The following is a 19864-nucleotide window of genomic DNA, read 5'->3' on the forward strand; positions in this document are numbered from 1 at the left end:
TCACCAAAAGAAGTCTTGACATGCCAGTATGCTTTTCAGCCACACATCAGTTCATCTATACCATCTACTGGGTAAGAATAAAAATGGCTCTTGTCTTCAGACACATTTGCACCAAACTGCCAATGGAGAGTACATCAACTAATGACCCATAGCCAATAAATACTTGTACACGTGAAAAACATTTGATTCAGTACGCTTTATTGGTTCAAGTTCAAGTTCATTATAGCCAAATCAACAGTATAACATAGTTGCTAGGAATGTCTTTTGGTTTGCTCACATTTTAAATACACATAGCTAAGACAAAAGACAAGAAAACAAGAGGGGCCATAAATAAACAGGGGATTACATATACAACATTGAAAAGTGCAATAAGACACAACACAGTACATAGTGCAAGGTAGGCAAGAGGTCGAAGGCCAGGCAGTGGGGTGGCTGTTAAGTGCTAGTGCATATTCAAGTTCAAGTAGCGAATGGCTGGTGGGTAGGTGCTGTCCCTAATCAGAAATCAGAAGATACCAGTCAGTCACCAGACTGGGGCGTTAACATGCTCATCACATATCCATAGAGAAAGTATGGATTCCTTGAAGTATATTTATTCAAACCTTTTCTAGATGCATAGGGCCAGAGCTGTAGTGAAGCTGGAGTCAAAACATGTAGCTCAAAAAATGGGGAAGAAATTAGTGAAGCACTTGAGGGAAATGAAAATGAATCATTCCATAATGCATTTTGTATCAGAGACTGTACCAGGTCAGTCACTAAAAATCAGACTGGGACAGTAACAAACTCATCACATAAGCAAAAGATTACCACATACCTTCTCAGCTGTGTTCAGTTAAGGTTACAACCGCAGCATCCATGAATTCTGTAAACACAAGGAAGACATTAGTTTCACCATCATTGGAGGGTGCAAATGAAAGCCGTTCCATAAGTAATCAGGGAAACCAATCAGTCACTTAAACTCAGACTGGGGCGGTAAAATCCTCATTTGCATTAAGCAAAAAAAAAAAAAGGTAGTAGTTTCTCAGAAAGGAGAACTCACCAGAATATGCACAGGATCCATGGCCTGAAACTCCAGTTGAACGGTCACACCTGAGAAACAAGAAAATGTAGATGCAGCAAGTACATGAACACGGACAGAGTAAACATGTTCACAAGTACGGCAGGTGACAATTCTGATAGGGAGCCTCCTGAAAAATCTCTCATCAGAAATGAAAAGATGCAATCACAACCATTCAGTACAGGTCTGTGTAATTTTCATCATAGAGAGTTATTCGCCCTTGGAGCCAAACACTTTCTTGCCAATAACTGACAAATTAAAAATCACACAATATAAGCATTACATCAGTGCTCTCAAGTCTCACACCGAGTGTGTGACGCACGCATTTCAACGAGTTCACCCACACACCACACATGGCATTTCTCACTCTGAAATTTTGGTTACTCACCAGAATATGCACAGGGTCCATGGCCTGACACTTCAGTTGAACACCACTAAGGGCACACCTGCAATACAGAGTAAATTCCATGGGTACAAGCACACATTCTGACCAAAGAAAATCCAGTAATCCATTGGCCAGATCAGACAGTTGGTAACCCCAACAAGTTATCCCCTTGCATACCCAGGCAAGTCCAGTGGGTTCACCTTTTCAGGTTCTGGAGAGGACACTGGGTGTAAGACGCATGCGAGCTGCATCATCATGACCGTAAATATATCAATGGTCACACCTCATGTTGAGTTGAGGTGCCATTTTTATGATTTTTTGGGCAAAATTCAGTAAGCATCAACATTGCACTTAAAATGGAATAGTTGCAGTGTGTAGCTCAGGGGAGAAGAGCCATCAACTAAGTAAACATTTTGCTTTAATCCCTCAAAAGGTTTGCAGCCCCAAATCTGAGCAGCAAAATGAAGTATTCCTTACCAAAGCCACTGGTTCCCAGTCAGGGATCATGTGTGCGCCTCCAGAAGGGATCTTAAGTCATAAAAAAGGGAGGGGAAAGGCACCATTAGAGGGATGGAGAGATGTAAAAAACTAAGAAGTCTAATAATCTGATCACATCAGACAGTTGGTAACACCAACAAGTTATCCCCTTGCATACCCAGGCAACTCCAGTGGGTTCACCTTTTCAGGTTCTGGAGAGGACACTGGGTGTAAGACGCGTGCGAGCTGCATCATAATAACCACAAGCCACAGTTTAAGCCAAGTCTTTCAAGACACCGATACTCACCAACGTGCAAAACTGCCGACTGACCCAAGAAGCCATTCTGAAATAAAAAAAATTAGATCTGGTCATTGGCTTAGTAAAGACACACTGCCAGGCTGTGAGAATTATGCAAGCATCAGTTTCAAAAAGCCCTCAGCAGGATTTCAGACGAACGAGATTCCAAAGTAAATCATCATTACTTGCACTATATGAGTACTAAGAAATTGACCCTAAAAAACATCCAAATACTCAATATGCCTTTCAGCAGGCTTGAAATGTACCCGTTCTTGGATAAGCCTCCCCATTCAAGAGATGTGGATTCCTGCAAAGACAAAAACTACTTACTTAAACAGGTCAATACAATTGAAATCATGGGTCTGTCAAGCATGCAAGGATCAGTTGTCAATTTTTCCACAGTAATTCAGCCGAACGAGACTATATTATAGCCATCATTTCACTTGCAAAGTTTAATTCTCACAGAAAAATTGGGTTAACTGAAGAGTGGCAAGACCACATCTCCTAAACAAGTGAAGATTCGTACCTCAGTGGTCCCACTAGCTACATGGTGATTAGTCCAGAAGATTAGAGACAAGCTGCAGGAAGACAGACAAGAGGTAATGATCACCTGGACAAGAACAGCTTTGAAAAATACACAAGTTTTAAAAAGTTTCTCAGTTGTTCGTTACTTTTCACATCGGTTCAAAGTGAGCTAAGATATTCATCATTGAAACTCCACAGAAGTCTAGATTTTTTTAAAAGTCAAGGCTCACCTCAGCTTTGTCCAAATGCTTCAGGGTAGCCCTTCAACCTACAACATAAGACATGAAGTCAACACCACAGTATAGCATTCTCCCCGCCAAGCATAAACAGGAATTTTCCTGATCAGTGCTTTGGTGACTTGTTTGCCATCTGACAATAATGCCGTCCAGAAGTATAATGGGTTGAGACCCAATTCATCCTTTCAAGATAATGAAAGATTGCTTAAGTCTAATAAACAAGGCTTACCGCCATGCAAGCACTTGAGGGATCCAGCGCCACCCTGCACTGGGGTAAATGCCTTCATTGAGCCCATGACCTGAAAAATGAAAAGCAAATACTGTGACCCAACTGTACAACCCTGAAATGGTACACTTTAAATCACTTAAGTGAGAATCAGAGAAAAAGGCTAGCATCACTTGCAGTCAGACATATGCTTGTCAAATACTCATCACTTTACACCCATACAGGGAAAGGTGGGGCAGGAAAAAGAAATGCACTTACAGGCCACAAGTCAAGGGAGGGAGACGAGCTGTTGGACATTGAGACACCTGGGCAAAGTTAAACAGTAATGAGCCACTGCTACCAGGCATTTAATAATTACTGAAGTGGTGTTAAATCAGAATAAGTGATAAAGCATCAGAAGTCAGATATATGTTTGTCTATTTATATTAATCAGCACAAAATTTCTAGTCGTTTTGCAAAGTGTAGGCAGGGACAGCAGATGCACTTCAGCCAAACCTACAGCCAACTACAGCGTGGACCTCTTGGTGAGCTCTCACAGGCAGGGAGATACATAGAAAAACAGGGAATGCACTGGTGTGCTTTTAAAGGCAGGTCTCCACCAGCAGCAGATCAGTTTACCCAATTAGCAGAAAGCAGCACCTGAAAGGCAAACAGAGCAGGAGAGAGACACAGACAGAGAGACACCTAGTGTCCTGGTGGAACCCTGCAATGACTGGGGCCGTGACACTGTGGTTGGACTCCAATATGTGGACTTCCGTCCTCCCTTGCTCACTTGCCTGCTTGTGACCTCATGATGATGTCACTGACGACAGAAAATGATTTCAATATCTTGCAAAAGCACAATTCTAATGCCATTTGCTCATTTGCAATTGGGGTGGTGAATGAAAAACAGACCCTCAAAAGTTGTGGCCAGGCTGAGAAACTTTATTATTTTCTCCACGGAGGCAGGGCCAGAGGGAGGGGTGAGGCCACAAGCACAAGTGGAGGACGGCAGTGTTCATATTGGAAAGTACCCTGTATTTCTGCATCCACGTTCCAACTCCATGACAGACATAACACTCCATGACTTTTCCTGACTATAAAATAGAATTTCGATGATCCCTCAAACTAAATGCCCAAAATATTGATAAGAAAAGGACAATTAGCTCTTGAAATCATCAATTTGTAACAGCCAGTCTGTCAAATTGGCATACAGTCAACTCACTTCTGCATTTGTCAGGCATGTTTGTCTGAATCTAAGAGTTTCTTGACGTCTTCGGATTCTATAATGGTGCAGGAAGTATTTTAGACAAAACAAAAGCACTATACTGTTAGAATTCCATGATATATCCTGACGGCACATGGAAAATATTCAAATTCCATTACTTTCCTTTACTGGAAAAACCTCTATTGAATTTCCATAATATTCCGGGAATTCCATGACCAGTGGGAACCCTGCAAATATGACCATGTCAAATGTACAATTACTATGCTATTATATGGGTTGTTGTGTGCCTGGAAGATAGTAGCCATTTCCCTTTGATTTTGTATGAAGAAATGATCACTATCAAAAGGATGAACATACTGTATCAAATATTTACTATTAAAACCAAAAACGATAAAATAAAATATGAAGCTGACATTTCACACACACACACACACACACACACACACACACACACACACACACTAATCTACAAATGTTAAAAGTGTGCGCCAACTTTTTTCAGGTGTTGAGATTTTAAATAGCCATAGTGGTCATACCCTTGCTTTCATGACAAAGTATGAGAGCAGAAGATATTTGCATTGTGGCTACCTCTCTCTTGGTGGTTGACAATTAAGGTCATTTAAAATGTGGCACAGTTTTGAAGCTATCTTTTATGTCGACCATGGCTTGACAATTTTGTCCCATGGCATGAGCAGTAAACCATTAGATACCTGCAAGAAATAGAAACATACACCTTCTGTTTGTTATCTATAGGCTATGTAGATACATATCAATTCTGAAATGAATACTGCTCAAAAAGTGAAGGGAATTACTTAATACCCCGATAACTCAAGGTCAGACAATGGGGAAATAATATTCTCCTATGTGATTACGAAAGGGTTTCAACTGGAAAGTTTTTTTTTAGTAGCCTAGTATAATTTGGCATCAAAACCGAATCCATTGGACATCTGTGGGGGAATCTGAAGAGGACTGTGCACAGGACATGCCCTCGTAATGTCAGATTTGGAGCACACTCGCAAATAGAATTGGGCTAATATTTTCACAGATATGACAGGCTGATTGATTCCTACCGAAAGACTTGGTTTAATAAAAAGCCAAAAAGGTAAAAGTATTAGTGAGCATATTTATGCAACCATGTTCATTTCAGTCTGTTTTTTTCCCATTGTAAAGGTGCACAGTGCAGGATGCTGGCCAGAGTATGCATTATCGGAACTATGCTGCTCATCGAAGCTGTGCTGCCTATTGCCAGATTCCATCTTTTCAAGAATATTTACTGAGTAATACACCAATATTGACCATACCAACCAATATGATCAAAGTACAGAAAGTTTTGCAACTAAAAATGTCAATTTCTGGAAAGTCAAAATGGTAGACATGCCCAAGCTCCACCTTCTCATGTATAAAGTGAAATTTTTCCAGTCAGTAAATACTAAGAATTGTAAGTATTCCTGACAGACGAATTCTGTGGACGGGCAGTATAGATTCACACAACACAGTGCACCTCGCAAGCCTAGTTCCTTTAAATGCTACTCACTTCTTGAAAAACTGGACATTTCAACAGGGGTGTGTAGCCTTTCTAGGCACTTTTATTTACATCCTCTGGTAAGAAAGTGATTCATAGTCATGATCATTGGGTGGTTATATAGATCCTTCATAAAGAAATAAAAATCTAATTGAAGTGTGTACTTCCATCAAAGTACACAGCATCGACATCTTGAAAATGTGGGTAATTGCATTTTAGAACATGGCATTAATTCAGGGACCACATACTACAAACCCTTAATTAATGCCTCAAATTTGGGACTGTGGCAGATTCTGATATTACATACGCCCAAATTACACAAACAGTCCAAAACGTATACATTTAAGATCCACAGGACGGAATGTCAACAGGACTAACAGACAGCTTTCATCATTCTCAAAAACTATCGTCATACCAGTATACTTTTCAGCCACATGTGAGTTCATCTATGCCACCTACTGGGTAAGAATAGAAACCACACTTTTCTTCAGACAGTTGACTGAAACAGTCAACGTGAGTACTAAGTGCATACTCTACCAACTAATTGACCCATAGCCATTACAGACTGAATCAAATGTTTTGCATATATAAAGTTTGAGAACACAGCTCAAAGTTTAGTAGAAAACCACATCTACACTGTAAACAGCACAACTGGATTTAAAAAAATATAATAATAATTCAGTGAATCACGCAACACAAGTAGACGCTGATGTGAAAATTTCTCCAGGTTTGGAAACATAAGCGTAGCCCCTGGGGGAAGAAAAGAAGCACGTCTCATTAGTTGCTCAGATACAGCCAGCCATGCCAATAGCCAGGATGCAATAGTAAAAGTGAGAAGATACCAGTCAGTCACCATACATCAGACTGGGGCGGTAACATACCTCATCACATAAGCACAGAGTATGGATTCTTTGAAGTAGATGTATACAAACCATTTCTAGAGGAATAGGGCCAGAGCTGTAGTCAAGCTGGAGTCAAAACCTGGAGATCAAAAATGAGTAAGAAATTGGTCAAGCAGTTGTGGGAATTAAATGAATTCATAACAATGCTTTTTGCATCAGATACTGTACCAATCAGTCACTAAAAATCAGACTGGGGCGGTAACAAACTCATCACATAACTCTTAAAACGTAACAGTAAAGATGACCACATACCTTCTCAGCTGTGCACAGCCCCAGCATCCATGAAGTCTGTAAACAAGGAAGACATTAGTTTCACCATCATTGGAAGGGCGCAAATGAAAGCCGTTCAATAAATAATCAGGGAAACCAATCAGTCATTTAAACTCAGACTGGGGCGGTAAAAATACTCATCATTTGCATTAAGCAAGTTAAAAAAAAGGTAGTTTTTCAGAAGCGGGAACTCACCAGAATATGCACAGGATCCATGGCCTGAAACTTCAGTTGAACAGTCACACCTGAGAAAGAAAATGTAGATTGATATATTGAGTGCATGAACACGTGGACAGAGTAACACATTTGCAAGTACGGTAGGTGACCATTCTGATCGGAAGGCTCCTGAAAAATCTCTCATCAGAAATGAAAAGATGCAATCACAACCATTCAGTACAGGTCTGTGTAATTTTCATCATAGAGAGTTATTCGCCCTTGGAGCCAAACACTTTCTTGCCAATAACTGGCAAATTAAAATCACACAATATAAACGTTATATCAGTGCTTTCAAGTCTCACGCTTTGAGAATGTGACACCTCAACGAGTTCAGCAAATTGAAGTATTCCTTACCAAAGCCACTGGGGTTTCCAATCAGGGATAATGTGTGCGCCTCCAGAAAGGATCCCAGGTCTGTAAAACAGGGGGAGAAAGGCACCATTAGAGCCAAGGCAATAGGATGCAATAGTAAAAATCAGAAGATACCAGTCAGTCTGTCACCATACATCAGACTGGGGCGGTAACATACCTCATCACATAAGCACAGAGAAAGTATGGATTCTTATTAGTATTATACAAACCTTTTCTAGAGGAATAGAGCCAGAGCTGTAGTCAAGCTGGAGTCAAAATCTGAAGATCAAAAAGGACGAAATCAGTCAAGCAGTTGTGGGAAATGAAAATGCATCATTCCATAATGCATTTTGTATCAGATACTGTACCAGTCAGTCACTACATATCAGACTGGGGCGGTAACAAACTCATCATAGAATTCTTAAAACTTGATAGCAAAGACTGCCACATACCTTCTCAGCTGTGTTCACAGTTGATGTTACAGCCGCCGCATCCATGAATTCTGTAAACACAAGGAAGACATTAGTTTCACCATCATTGGAGGGTGCAAATGAAAGCCGTTCCACAAGTAGTCAGGGAAACCAATCAGTCATTTAAACTCAGACTGGGGCGGTAAAATCCTCATCATTTGCATTTACGCAAAAAAAAAAAAAAAAAAAAAAAATGGTTGTAGCTTTTCCAGAAAAGGGAACTCACCAGAAAATGCACAGGGTCCATGGCCTGAAACTCCAGTTGAACGGTCACACCTGAGAAAGAAAATGTAGATGCAGTAGGTAATTACATGAACACGGACAGAGTAACACGTTCACAAGTACGGCAGGTGACAACTCTGATCGGAAGGCTCCTGAAAAATCTCTCATCAGAAATAAAAAAGGTACAATCACAACCATTCAGTACAGGTCTGTGTAATTTTCATCATTGAGAGTTTTTCACCTTTAGAGCAAACACTCTTGTCAAAACCTAGCAAATTAAAATCACACAATTTAAGTGCCATATCAGTGCCCTCAAGTCTCACGCTTTGAGCGTGAGACACACATGGTCACCCACGCGCCACACAGTATTTCTCACTGAAATTTTGATAACTCACCATAATATGCAAAGGGTCCATGGCCTGAAACGTCAGTTGACCACCTCAAGTGCACACCTGCAATACAGAGTAAATTCCATGGGTACAAGCACACATTCTGACCAAAAACAAACCTGTATCTTATGGCCAGATCAGACAGTTGGTAACCCCAACAAGTTATCCCCTTGCATACCCAGGCAACTCCAGTGGGTTCACCTTTTCAGGTTCTGGAGAGGACACTGGGTGTAAGACGTGTGCGAGCTGCATCATAATGACCACAAGTCACAGTTTAAGCCAAATCTTTCAAGACATCAATACTCACCATGATGCAAAACCGCCGACTGACCCAAGAAGCCATTCTGAAATTAGAAAAAAAAAAGATTTGGTCACTCACTGATAAAGTTGACCGACTGCTAGGTTACGCAATTATTATGCAAGCATCAGTTAAAAAAACAAAGCTCTCAGCAGGATTTCAGACGAACGAGATTCCAAAGTAAATCATCATAACTTGCACCATTTTAGTACCCTGAAATAGACCCTAAAAACATTCAAATACTCAAGATGCTTTTCAGGAGGTTTGAAATGTACCTGCTCTTGGATAGGCCTCCTCATCAAATAGATGTGGGTTCCTGCAAAAACAAACCATTTAGAAACACATCTATAAAATTGAAATCATGGGTCTGTCAAGCATGCAAGGATCAGTTGTCAACTTTTCAACAGTAATTCAGCCGAACGAGACTATATTATAGCCATCATTTCACTTGCAAAGTTTTTCTTCTCAGAGAAAAATTGGATTAACTCAAGAGTGGCAAGAAGACATCTCCAAAACAAGCGAAGATTCGTACCTCAGCGGTCCCACTAGCTACATGGTGATTGGTCCAGAAGATTAGAGACAAGCTGCAGAAAGACAGACAAGAGGTAATGATCACCTGAACAAGAACAGCTTTGAAAAATGCACGAGTTTTAAAGAGTTTCTCAGTTGTTCGTTACTTTTCACATCGGTTCAAAGTGAGCTAAGATATTCATCATTGAAACTCCACAGAAGTCTAGATTTTTTTTTAAAAGTCAAGGCTCACCTCAGCTTTGTCCAAATGCTTCAGGGTAGCCCTTCAACCTACAACATAAGACATGAAGTCAACACCACAGTATAGCATTCTCCCCTCCAAGCATAAAAAGGCATTTTCCTGATCAGTGCTTTGGTGACTTGCTTGCCATCCGACAATAATGCCGTCCAGAAGTATAATGGGTTGAGACCCAATTCATCCTTTCAAGACAATGAAAGACTGCTTAAGTCTAATAAACCAAGCTTACCGCCATGCAAGCACTTGAGGGATCCAGCGCCACTCTGCACTGAGGTAAATGCCTTCATTGAGCCCATGACCTGAAAAATGAAAAGCACATCCCATGACCCAACTGTGCAACCCTGAAATGGTACACTTTAAATCAATTAAGTGAGAATCAGAGAAAAGGCTAGCATCACCTGCAGTCAGACATATGCTTGTCAATAAACTCATCACTTTACACCCATACAGGGAAAGGTGGGGCAGGTAAAAGAAATGCACTTACAGGCCACACGTCAAGGGAGGGAGATGAGCTGTTGGACATTGAGACACCTGGGCAAAGGAAAACAGTAATGAGCCACTGCTACCAAGCACTTAACAATTGCTTAGCTGAGGTGGTATTATATCAGGATATCATGATAAGCATCAGAAGAGTCAGATATATGCTTGTCTATTAATATTCATCACAAAGGTTCTAGTACGATGTTTTAAAAGTGTAGGCAGGGACAGCAGATCCACTTCAGCCAAACCTACAACTCACCTACAGCGTGGACCTCTTGGTTAGCGCTCACAGGCAGGGAGATACTAGATAGAGCAACAGGGAAAGCACTGGTGTGCTTTTAAAGGCCAGTCTCCACCAGCAGCAGATACCCAATTAGCAGAGAGCAGCACCTGAAAGGCAAACAGAGCAGGAGAGAGACACAGGCAGAGAGACACCTAGTGTCCTGGTGGAACCCTGCAATGACTAGGGACTGTGAGTCCATTCCAATATGCACACTCCCGTCCTCCACTTGTGCTTGTGGCCTCGCCCCGCCTCCCTGGACAAAACAATGTAGTTTCCCAGCTGTCATCCTCGCCACATTCACTTTTGGGGGACCGTTTTTCATCCACCATCCCAACTGCAAATGGGAAAATGACATTAGAAATGTGTTTTTGGAAGATATTGTATTAATGTTCTGTCGTCAGAGACATCATCATGAGGTTACCAGCAGGCAAGTGAGGACAGACGTCTGCAGATTACAATGCACCCTGTATTTCTGCATCCTTGAGGCAAATACAGGGTTCCCGCTCCATGTCAGATATAAAATTCCATGACTTTCCCTAACTATAAAATTGAATTTCCATGAGCCCTTGTAACCTAAATGCCCAAAATATTAGTAAGAAAGGGACAATTAGCTTTTGTGATCAATTTGTCAATCATATTCAGTCGACTCATTTCTGCATGTGTCAAGCATGTTTGCCTGAATTTAGACGTTTCTTGACGTCTTCAGATTATGATATTCCCTGACTGCACATGCAAAATGTGACGTTGCATGACTTTCCATGTCTGGAAAACCCTCTATTGAATTTCCATGATATTCCTGGAATTCCATGACCTGTGGGAACCCTGCAAATATGATTATGTCAAATGTACAATTACTATGCTATTATATGGGTTGTTGTGTGCCTGGAAGATAGTAGCCATTTCCCTTTGATTTTGAATGAAGAAATGATCACTATCGAAAGGATGAACATACTGTATCAAATATTTACTATTAAAACCAAAAACACTAAAATAAAATATATAATAAAGCCGACATTTTACACACACACACACACACCTACAAATGTGACAAAGTGTGTGACAACTTTTTTCCAGGTGTTGAGATTTCAAATGGCCATGGTGGTCATACCCTTGATTTCATGACAAAGTACAAGAGCAGAGGAAAAATAGGCCTATTTGCATTGGTTACCTCTTACAGGGTATATACAGCAATGTTGAAGTCAAATTTACTACCATTTAATACCCTTTTTCACTACCTTTAAATTGTTTTTTTTTACAACCATCACGACATTCCGATTCCAGTATTAAGACATCTTTTGTAATTTCTACCTTCTAAACACTACATTACATTTTTGTGTTTTGCAAAAAGACGTCCGAAGGAGAGCAGCGCGATTCCAGAGTGCTGTTCAAAAGTCTGCTTTCTATGGTCAGGTGGTTACTGTTGGGCGAATCACTGGTGTAGGGAAAAACTGTGATAAACGGTGAATAAAGAAATATTTTTTTTTAATCAAAATGGTGCAACTCAAAAAAATTAGTTTTTCAAAAATTAATACTTTTTGAGCAAATTTACTACTTTTAAGGCCATTAAATTTTTAATTTATCACCTTTTAAAACCCTGCATACACCCTGCTATCTCTTGGTGGTTGACAACAAATGAGGTAATTTAAAAGTGGCAGTTTTTGAAGCCATCTTTTATGTCTGACTATGGCTTGACAATTTTTTCCCATGGCATGGACAATAAACCATTAACCACCTGCAAGAAATAGAAACATACGCCTCAGTATCAGTTCTGAAATAGATACTGTTCAAAAAATGAAGGGAATGACTCAATAGCCCTTTAACTCAAGGTCAGGCAAGGGGGAAATCATTATTTTCCTATGTGACTGACAATGAAAGGTTTTCAACTCGAGAGTTTTCAAAAAAATTTAGCAGTATACTTTGGTATCAGACCTAAATCCATTGGACATCTGTGGGGGGATCTGAAGAGGACTGTGCACAGGAGATGCCCTTGTAATGTCATAGTTGGAGCACACTTGCAAATAGAATAGGGCTGATATATTTTCAGAGATAGGACAGGCTGATTGATTCCTTCCGAAAGACTTGGTTTAATAAAAGGCTTTAATAAAATTGTAAAGGTGCACACAGTGAAGGATTTGATCTTTTCATGAATATTTACCTAGTAATACACTAATATTGACCATAACATAACTAACATGTCCAAAGCATAGTAAGTTTTACAGCTAAAAAAATCTGGAAATTCAAAATGGTACACATGGACAAGATCCACCTTTCCATGTATGAAGTGCAATTTTCTCAGTCATAAATGAATACAGTAGGGGAGACCGGGGTAAGATGAGCCACTTTTTACATTTTTCGTCACAGCTAAGCGATGAAGGCGTATATGGTTAAAATTTTCACATCATACCAAATTTCAAAGTGTCCTGTTACTATTAGAACAAAAACTAATTGATAAACTTTCATGGTTAATATGATATTGCCTTTTTAAAATATTTTTTCAGGTGGCTCATCTTACCCCGTGTACGGTGAGCCATTGCTTGGGGTAAATTGAGCCCAGGCAAAAATCTCAGCTAAACAACTTTCATTTACAGTATTATGACAAATCTAACTCACGAATCTATGAAATAAAACAACTAAACCAACAGAACTATGCCAAAAAATACATATTGTTGGCCCTTACAGCTTTGTTTGAATACAATGGCGAACAATGCAGAGTGCAATGTACAGGGGTGATAGTGAAAAAAAATCCTGAGCCTGAACTTTTTTCCCTGCTCTAACGACGACGACAAGATACTGCATAGTGACGTAACGTAGGACTATTTTGACACATTATTCAAACATTTAATAGCCTGTGTATGACCATTATTCAAGCCTAATTGTAGAAGAAAACCCTGAACCTGTAACACTTTCTGAGAAATAATCTAATGGCAAATTATCAAGGTTTTTATTTTTGCAAACTCTGTCAAGCCTGATATCAGGCATGGAGCCTGAATACTATCAGCCCTGAATGTAGAAAAAAAAGTTAATATTGTTTGAATTGGCGGAAACGTGCATAAAGTCATTCATCTCAACTCACCTGGGTATAATATGAAAGAAAAAAATCTGGTTATGCTGAAATATCATAATTGTTTTCAACCATTATGCATCCCATTAGGATATGAGGCTCATCTTACCCCGTCTCGAAAGGCTCACCTTACCCCAATGCCAAAATTATGTAAATAAATTCACAAAATTATCATTTAAGTGCAAAAAGACTTAAAATATCACTCATATAGTAGATCAAACATTTCAGACATGAGACCAGAAATTGTTCTATTTTTGTTTTCTCTAAATCAGTGTTTCCCAACCAGGGGTACGTGTACCACTAGGGGTACGCGAGCACACTGCAGGGGGTAATGTAATGTAACAAAAATGTAATTTTAACAAATATATGGGGCTTAGTGACATTGGGACAGAGAAAGCAATATAAAACTTGACTTGGGGGGTACTCATGGCACAACGAAAATGATTAGGGGGTACACAAGACAAAAAAGGTTGGGAAACACTGCTCTAAATCATCCATGTTTTGTACATGGAATTCACTTAAAAGAGCAAAAAACACATCCTTCACTTTTTCACAGGTGTTAGAAAAGGATTTCCACCACCTTAGAATGTGGTGACATGTTAAAATGTATTCACCTCATCTTACCCCAGTCTCCCCTACTTAGAATTGTGGCAAGTATTCCTGACAAAGGTAAATTCTGTAGACGGGCAGCATGGACGCTGGAAATAAACTACACAATACACACTATGCACCTCGCAAGTTTTTAGCTTCTCTGTAAAATGTCTCACCTAAAAGTTTGTGGTCATTTCAAAAGGGCTGCATCTCCAGACATTGTCATCTTAAAAATGTGTAGAGGTTGAGTCATTGCATTATATCGGAAGCACTTCCACTCATGGAACACGGCATTAAGCTTGGACCACTTGTAACAAATCCTGGATTAATGGCGCAAATTTGGGACTGTGGCAGATTAAGCACAAGTGTTATGGAAGGCCAAATTGCACATACTGCCAATTTCATACAAGTCAAAAATGTCAACATTTAAGATCTACGGGCTGAATGTGAACAGGGCCTAACAGACCACAGTGCTTAGGCCCACTAATAGCTTTTGCCATTCTCAAAAAGTATTGACATATCAGTATACTTTTCAGCCACATGTCAGATCATCCATGCCACCTGCTGGGTAAGAATAGAAATCACTCTTCATACACATTTGACTGATACGGCCAACATGAATACTGGGTTGGTAATGTATGCACATTGCACTAACATTACATACAGAATCAAAATGTTTTGCAAGTACATGTTTTATTGGCATTAGAAACGAAAACAGTTAGAAGTTCATATCAGAAAAGCACATCTACATTGTAAACAGTACAAGAACTGGATGCTTTAAACAAATTAAGGCAACTCAATGAGAATGTCAAAGTACAGACGCCGATGTGAACGTCTCTCCATGTGGCTTGGAAACGTTAAGAGTGCCCCTGGGGGAAAAAAATAAGCAAGTTTCATTAGTTGCTCAGATGCAACCAATCATACCAATAGGATGCAACGGTAAAAATCAGAAGATACCAGTCAGTCACCATACATCAGACTGGGGCGGTAACATACCTCATCACATAAGCACAGAGAAAGTATGGATTCTTTCCAGTATTATACAAACCTTTTCTAGATGAATAGGGCCAGAGCTGTGGTTAAGTTGGAGTCAAAACCTGAAGATCAAAAAGGACGAAATCAGTCAAGCAGTTGTGGGAAATGAAAATGCATCATTCTGTAATGCATTTGTATCAGATACTGTACCAGTCAGTCACTACATATCAGACTGGGGCGGTAACAAACTCATCATAGAATTCTTAAAACTTGATAGCAAAGACTGCCACATACCTTCTCAGCTGTGTTCACAGTTGATGTTACAGCCGCCGCATCCATGAATTCTGTAAACACAAGGAAGACATTAGTTTCACCATCATTGGAGGGTGCAAATGAAAGCCGTTCCACAAGTAATCAGGGAAACCAATCAGTCATTTAAACTCAGACTGGGGCGGTAAAATCCTCATCATTTGCATTACGCAAAAAAAAATTGTTGTAGCTTTTCCAGAAAAGGGAACTCACCAGAATATGCACAGGGTCCATGGCCTGAAACTCCAGTTGAACGGTCACACCTGAGAAACAAGAAAATGTAGATGTAGTAGGTAAGTACTTGAACACGGACAGAGTAACACGTTCACAAGTACGGCAGGTGACAACTCTGATCGGAAGGCTCCTGAAAAATCTCTCATCAGAAATAAAAAAGGTACAATCACAACCATTCAGTACAGGTCTGTGTAATTTTCATCATTGAGAGTTTTTCACCTTTAAAGCAAACACTTTCTTGCCAATACATGGCAAATTAAAATCGCACAATTTAAGTGCCATATCAGTGCCCTCAAGTCTCACGCTTTGAGCGTGAAACACAGTGTCACCCACACGCCACACAGCATTTCACTGAAATTTTGATAACTCACCAGAATATGCACAGGGTCCATGGCCTGAACCTTCAGTTGTTTCAAGTGCACACCTGCAATACAGAGTAAATTCCATGGGTACAAGCACACATTCTGAACAAAGAAAATCAAGTCATTCCTGGCCAGATCAGACAGTTGGTAACCCCAACAAGTTATCCCCTTGCATACCCAGGCAACTCCAGTGGGTTCACCTTTTCAGGTTCTGGAGAGGACACTGGGTGTAAGACGTGTGCAAGCTGCATCATAATGACCACAAGTCACAGTTTAATCCAAATCTTTCAAGACATCAACTCACCATGATGCAAAACTGCCGACTGACCCAAGAAGCTATTCTGAAATTAAAAAAGGAGATTTGGTCACTGACAATGTTGACGGACTGCTAGGTTACGCAGTTATAATTATGCAAGCATCAGTTTAAAAAAAGCTCTCAGCAGGATTTCAGACGAACGAGATTCCAAAGTAAATCATCATAACTTGCACAATATTAGCACCAAGACATGGACCCTAACAACATCCAAATACTCAATATGCTTTTCACGAGGTTTGAAATTTACCTGTTCTTGGATAGGCCTCCTCATCCAATAGATGTGGGTTCCTGCAAAGACAAACCATTTAGAACCACATCTATAAAATTGAAATCATGGGTCCGTCAAGCATGCAAGGATCAGTTGTCAACTTTTCAACAGTAATTCAGCCGAACGAGACTATATTATAGCCATCATTTCACTTGCAAAGTTTATTTATTATCACAGAAAAGTTGAAGTCGGGGAAACTCAAGAGTGGCAAGACATCTCCAAAACAAGCGAAGATTCGTACCTCAGTGGTCCCACTAGCTACATGGTGATTGGTCCAGAAGATTAGAGACAAGCTGCAGGAAGAAATAAATAATGTAATTATCACCTGAACAAGAACAGCTTTGAAAAATGTGTAAGTTTGCATGAGTTTCTCAGTTGTTCGTTACTTTTCACATCGGTTCAAAGTGAGCTAAGATATTCATCATTGAAACTCCACAGAAGTCTAGGGTTTTTTTTAAAAGTCAAGGCTCACCTCAGCTTCGTCCAAATGCTTCAGGGTAGCCCTTCAACCTACAACAGAAGACATGAAGTCAACATCACAGTATAGCCTTCTCCCCTCCAAGCATAAAAAGGCATTTTCCTGATCAGTGCTTTGGTGACTTGTTTGCCATCCGACAATAATGCCGTCCAGAAGTATAATGGGTTGAGACCCAATTCATCCTTTCAAGATAATGAAAGATTGCTTAAGTCTAATAAACAAGGCTTACCGCCATGCAAGCACTTGAGGGATCCAGCGCCACCCTGCACTGGGGTAAATGCCTTCATTGAGCCCATGACCTGAAAAATGAAAAGCAAATACTGTGACCCAACTGTACAACCCTGAAATGGTACACTTCCTCTCACTACAGTGATTGTCAGAGAAAAAGGCTAGCATCACTTGCAGTCAGACATATGCTTGTCAAATACTCATCACTTTACACCCATACAGGGAAAGGTGGGGCAGGAAAAAGAAATGCACTTACAGGCTGCAGGTCAAGGGGGGTAGATGAGCTGTTGGACATTGAGGCACCTGGGCGAAGGAAACAAAGTAATGAATTACTGCTACCAAGCATTTCATAATTATTTAGCTGATGTGGCATTATATCAGAATAAGTGATAAGCATCAGAAGTGTCAGATATATGCTTGTCTATTAAAATTCATCACAAAGTCCATAAGAGCTTTTGCAAAGATAGAATGGCGCCTCACCTGGACAACGTGGTTGATCACTGACTCTTCCTGTATGAAGACCACATGTGAATCAAGTTTAGTTGTAGTCTGCCATAGTGAGTTCAGTAAAACATCAATTAAGCAAAGACTCAGACCCGATGATAAGTCTCCAAAGGAAATTCAGTAAGAGAGAGTTCAGTTTTTCGTCACAGTCAATGTGGCTTCTAACACAAACGCAAAAGCATTTTGACTGACGGCCCAAACGCTACTTACCGGCTTCACTTGTCGAACGAACGGTCACACCTGAGAAAGAAAATGAAGATTCAGTAAGCGCATGAACACGTGAACATAGTATTACCGGTATAACACGCTCCCAAGTATGGGGGGTGACCATTCTGATAGGGAGGCTCACTGAAAAATCTCTCATCAGAAATAAAAAGATGCAATCACAAACATTCAGTACAGGTCTGTGTAATTTTCATCATTGAGAGTTACTCGCCCTCGGAGTCACACTTTCTTTCCAAAAACTGGCCAATTAAAATCACGCAATATAAGCGTTATATGATAACTACAAACATAACGAAGACCAATGTGCAAATTTTAAACAAGATACTTTTGTAGATAATCTTGGATGGTTAAGGATTACAACACAGGGCGGCAACCGAATCCAGGAGAAACGATTAGCCAATCTTAGCAAGCAAAACAGAGCTGCTAACAGCAACGTCAGTAGAATAAGAATTAATCACTGACTTAGCTACTATCTCCTTGAACAATCTGAAGTTAACGTGCAATTGCACACAGCAACTCTTTGAAATGTATGCATGAGGCATTACAAGCTATGTACTAACGTTCAACGAGATACTCTGGGGTCAACTCACCGTGCATGTGCGGCCATTCAAAGTGAACGAGCAAATGGTGAACCCTGAGTTTTATACCCAAGGTCGCCAGCCCTGTGTTTTTCGCTGCATTACCGCCACCATCTGGAAAGGAGTGTGAGTGCAGTGCAGTGGACTTCGAGAGAAGTTCCGAGACTGAAAGATATGAGGATTGGATAACTTCCCCCTAATATTATAAATAGCTTCTCTGCTGACATGCACCTATGATGTTTGCATGCTATGCATATGATGGTTTGTTGTGTGTCGTAAGATGCAGAAAGAATGCATGTGTGTGTGGTCACTATCTCATCAGGGGTTTGTATGACACAGTATGCGAGGCCCCTGGCCCTGGGGCCCATTCACTCACTATATGTAAAAAGTAGCCTTTATTCATTTTACCATAGGGGTCAATAAAATAGCCTATAGCCTACACACCAGTAAATGCAATCCAAAATAACAACAGACAACAGACAACAACAACAACAACAGTCTTCATTCCTGTCTACTTTCTTTCCCCATTCATCAACTGCAAAGCCAACATCATTACCCTGCATGCAACTGTTTTCCCTGATTTTTTTTGCAGGTGTGTGGTTTTTTTGTGCATGATCAGTGGACAGTTTTGATATTACTTTTGTACCTATGTAAATTCTGTTTTTTAGTAAGTGTGACTGAAATGTGACTGAAAATCAATTCTTTATAGAGCACTATGATTCACATAATTGATGGATTTACCCAACATACCTCCCTTTTCTAGATTACTATGTTCTCAAAGTCCAAAACAATACAAAAGCCATAGCTTACCATTTCTCCGGTTCTACATGTTTCTCAAAATGGCCCACCCACAAGCACATTACTATACTACACAGGGGTGGGGAACCTATGTGTCGAGGGCCGTATACAGTTGGCAGGGCTCTGCCCTACTGGTGACGCAACGCCTTCGGCTCAGCTACACACAGTAGGGCCAGGAGCTTGCTCAATCCCGCCACAAAGGGAACTCCATGATGTCTATGAAAATCAGGCAAATATACAGTATACTTTTAATGTTATGCAGCTTCACATGAAATATGAGATTTTGTAAAGGAATCATTAATATTAAACGTGCATTACAACCAAGTTATACAGTATACAAGGGACCTAGAGAAG

At 40.2% G+C, this 19864-nt stretch overlaps 3 long non-coding RNA genes, 19 other non-coding genes and 3 pseudogenes across 24 annotated transcripts; all 25 read right to left on the reverse strand.

Moving 5' to 3' along the window:
• Positions 1-177: 177 nt before the first annotated feature.
• Positions 178-3740, reverse strand: LOC134438983 (uncharacterized). The gene is made up of 11 exons (XR_010032694.1): positions 3704-3740; positions 3463-3509; positions 3208-3277; positions 2973-3010; positions 2744-2795; positions 2484-2524; positions 2227-2263; positions 1920-1970; positions 1446-1503; positions 1040-1089; positions 178-862 (listed from the first exon to the last, which is right to left on the reverse strand). It is a non-coding gene; the product is annotated as an uncharacterized LOC134438983 (long non-coding RNA).
• LOC134439406 (small nucleolar RNA SNORD31) lies at positions 500-562 on the reverse strand (annotated as a pseudogene).
• On the reverse strand, positions 726-800 carry LOC134439409 (small nucleolar RNA SNORD31; annotated as a pseudogene).
• LOC134439410 (small nucleolar RNA SNORD31) lies at positions 928-995 on the reverse strand. The gene has a single exon (XR_010032754.1). It is a non-coding gene; the product is annotated as a small nucleolar RNA SNORD31 (small nucleolar RNA).
• LOC134439414 (small nucleolar RNA SNORD22) lies at positions 1574-1704 on the reverse strand. The gene has a single exon (XR_010032758.1). It is a non-coding gene; the product is annotated as a small nucleolar RNA SNORD22 (small nucleolar RNA).
• Positions 2051-2179, reverse strand: LOC134439411 (small nucleolar RNA SNORD22). Its single transcript, XR_010032755.1, has one exon. It is a non-coding gene; the product is annotated as a small nucleolar RNA SNORD22 (small nucleolar RNA).
• LOC134439395 (small nucleolar RNA SNORD30) lies at positions 2334-2403 on the reverse strand. Its single transcript, XR_010032742.1, has one exon. It is a non-coding gene; the product is annotated as a small nucleolar RNA SNORD30 (small nucleolar RNA).
• On the reverse strand, positions 2869-2932 carry LOC134439417 (small nucleolar RNA SNORD29). The gene has a single exon (XR_010032760.1). It is a non-coding gene; the product is annotated as a small nucleolar RNA SNORD29 (small nucleolar RNA).
• Positions 3741-5974: 2234 nt separating the features above from the next.
• Positions 5975-10864, reverse strand: LOC134438985 (uncharacterized). Of its 2 annotated transcripts, XR_010032697.1 has the most exons (16): positions 10560-10864; positions 10305-10351; positions 10050-10119; positions 9815-9852; positions 9584-9635; positions 9327-9367; positions 9061-9097; positions 8760-8816; positions 8369-8418; positions 8125-8174; positions 7903-7951; positions 7676-7735; positions 7301-7350; positions 7088-7123; positions 6866-6914; positions 5975-6683 (listed from the first exon to the last, which is right to left on the reverse strand). It is a non-coding gene; the product is annotated as an uncharacterized LOC134438985 (long non-coding RNA). The 2 variants fall into 2 exon arrangements; XR_010032698.1 differs by lacking the exons at positions 7903-7951; positions 8125-8174; positions 8369-8418; positions 8760-8816 and having other exon boundaries at positions 10560-10854.
• On the reverse strand, positions 6759-6827 carry LOC134439407 (small nucleolar RNA SNORD31). The gene has a single exon (XR_010032753.1). It is a non-coding gene; the product is annotated as a small nucleolar RNA SNORD31 (small nucleolar RNA).
• LOC134439401 (small nucleolar RNA SNORD31) lies at positions 6987-7054 on the reverse strand. The gene has a single exon (XR_010032747.1). It is a non-coding gene; the product is annotated as a small nucleolar RNA SNORD31 (small nucleolar RNA).
• Positions 7188-7256, reverse strand: LOC134439402 (small nucleolar RNA SNORD31). Its single transcript, XR_010032748.1, has one exon. It is a non-coding gene; the product is annotated as a small nucleolar RNA SNORD31 (small nucleolar RNA).
• On the reverse strand, positions 7791-7863 carry LOC134439408 (small nucleolar RNA SNORD31; annotated as a pseudogene).
• On the reverse strand, positions 8022-8092 carry LOC134439398 (small nucleolar RNA SNORD31). Its single transcript, XR_010032745.1, has one exon. It is a non-coding gene; the product is annotated as a small nucleolar RNA SNORD31 (small nucleolar RNA).
• LOC134439403 (small nucleolar RNA SNORD31) lies at positions 8240-8307 on the reverse strand. Its single transcript, XR_010032749.1, has one exon. It is a non-coding gene; the product is annotated as a small nucleolar RNA SNORD31 (small nucleolar RNA).
• Positions 8885-9013, reverse strand: LOC134439413 (small nucleolar RNA SNORD22). Its single transcript, XR_010032757.1, has one exon. It is a non-coding gene; the product is annotated as a small nucleolar RNA SNORD22 (small nucleolar RNA).
• LOC134439396 (small nucleolar RNA SNORD30) lies at positions 9178-9247 on the reverse strand. The gene has a single exon (XR_010032743.1). It is a non-coding gene; the product is annotated as a small nucleolar RNA SNORD30 (small nucleolar RNA).
• Positions 9709-9772, reverse strand: LOC134439424 (small nucleolar RNA SNORD29). Its single transcript, XR_010032767.1, has one exon. It is a non-coding gene; the product is annotated as a small nucleolar RNA SNORD29 (small nucleolar RNA).
• Positions 10865-14909: 4045 nt separating the features above from the next.
• On the reverse strand, positions 14910-18750 carry LOC134438984 (uncharacterized). 2 transcript variants are annotated; one of them, XR_010032696.1, is made up of 14 exons: positions 18725-18750; positions 18120-18149; positions 17886-17915; positions 17662-17708; positions 17407-17476; positions 17172-17209; positions 16941-16992; positions 16679-16719; positions 16420-16456; positions 16125-16177; positions 15733-15782; positions 15505-15554; positions 15284-15332; positions 14910-15104 (listed from the first exon to the last, which is right to left on the reverse strand). It is a non-coding gene; the product is annotated as an uncharacterized LOC134438984 (long non-coding RNA). The 2 variants fall into 2 exon arrangements; XR_010032695.1 differs by lacking the exon at positions 18725-18750 and having other exon boundaries at positions 18120-18186.
• Positions 15176-15244, reverse strand: LOC134439397 (small nucleolar RNA SNORD31). Its single transcript, XR_010032744.1, has one exon. It is a non-coding gene; the product is annotated as a small nucleolar RNA SNORD31 (small nucleolar RNA).
• Positions 15402-15472, reverse strand: LOC134439400 (small nucleolar RNA SNORD31). Its single transcript, XR_010032746.1, has one exon. It is a non-coding gene; the product is annotated as a small nucleolar RNA SNORD31 (small nucleolar RNA).
• On the reverse strand, positions 15620-15687 carry LOC134439404 (small nucleolar RNA SNORD31). The gene has a single exon (XR_010032751.1). It is a non-coding gene; the product is annotated as a small nucleolar RNA SNORD31 (small nucleolar RNA).
• Positions 16246-16374, reverse strand: LOC134439412 (small nucleolar RNA SNORD22). The gene has a single exon (XR_010032756.1). It is a non-coding gene; the product is annotated as a small nucleolar RNA SNORD22 (small nucleolar RNA).
• Positions 16529-16599, reverse strand: LOC134439394 (small nucleolar RNA SNORD30). Its single transcript, XR_010032741.1, has one exon. It is a non-coding gene; the product is annotated as a small nucleolar RNA SNORD30 (small nucleolar RNA).
• Positions 17066-17129, reverse strand: LOC134439425 (small nucleolar RNA SNORD29). The gene has a single exon (XR_010032768.1). It is a non-coding gene; the product is annotated as a small nucleolar RNA SNORD29 (small nucleolar RNA).
• Positions 18751-19864: the final 1114 nt, after the last annotated feature.

Source organism: Engraulis encrasicolus, chromosome 22 (assembly GCF_034702125.1).
Source record: "Engraulis encrasicolus isolate BLACKSEA-1 chromosome 22, IST_EnEncr_1.0, whole genome shotgun sequence".
Classification (NCBI taxonomy): Eukaryota; Metazoa; Chordata; class Actinopteri; order Clupeiformes; family Engraulidae; genus Engraulis; species Engraulis encrasicolus.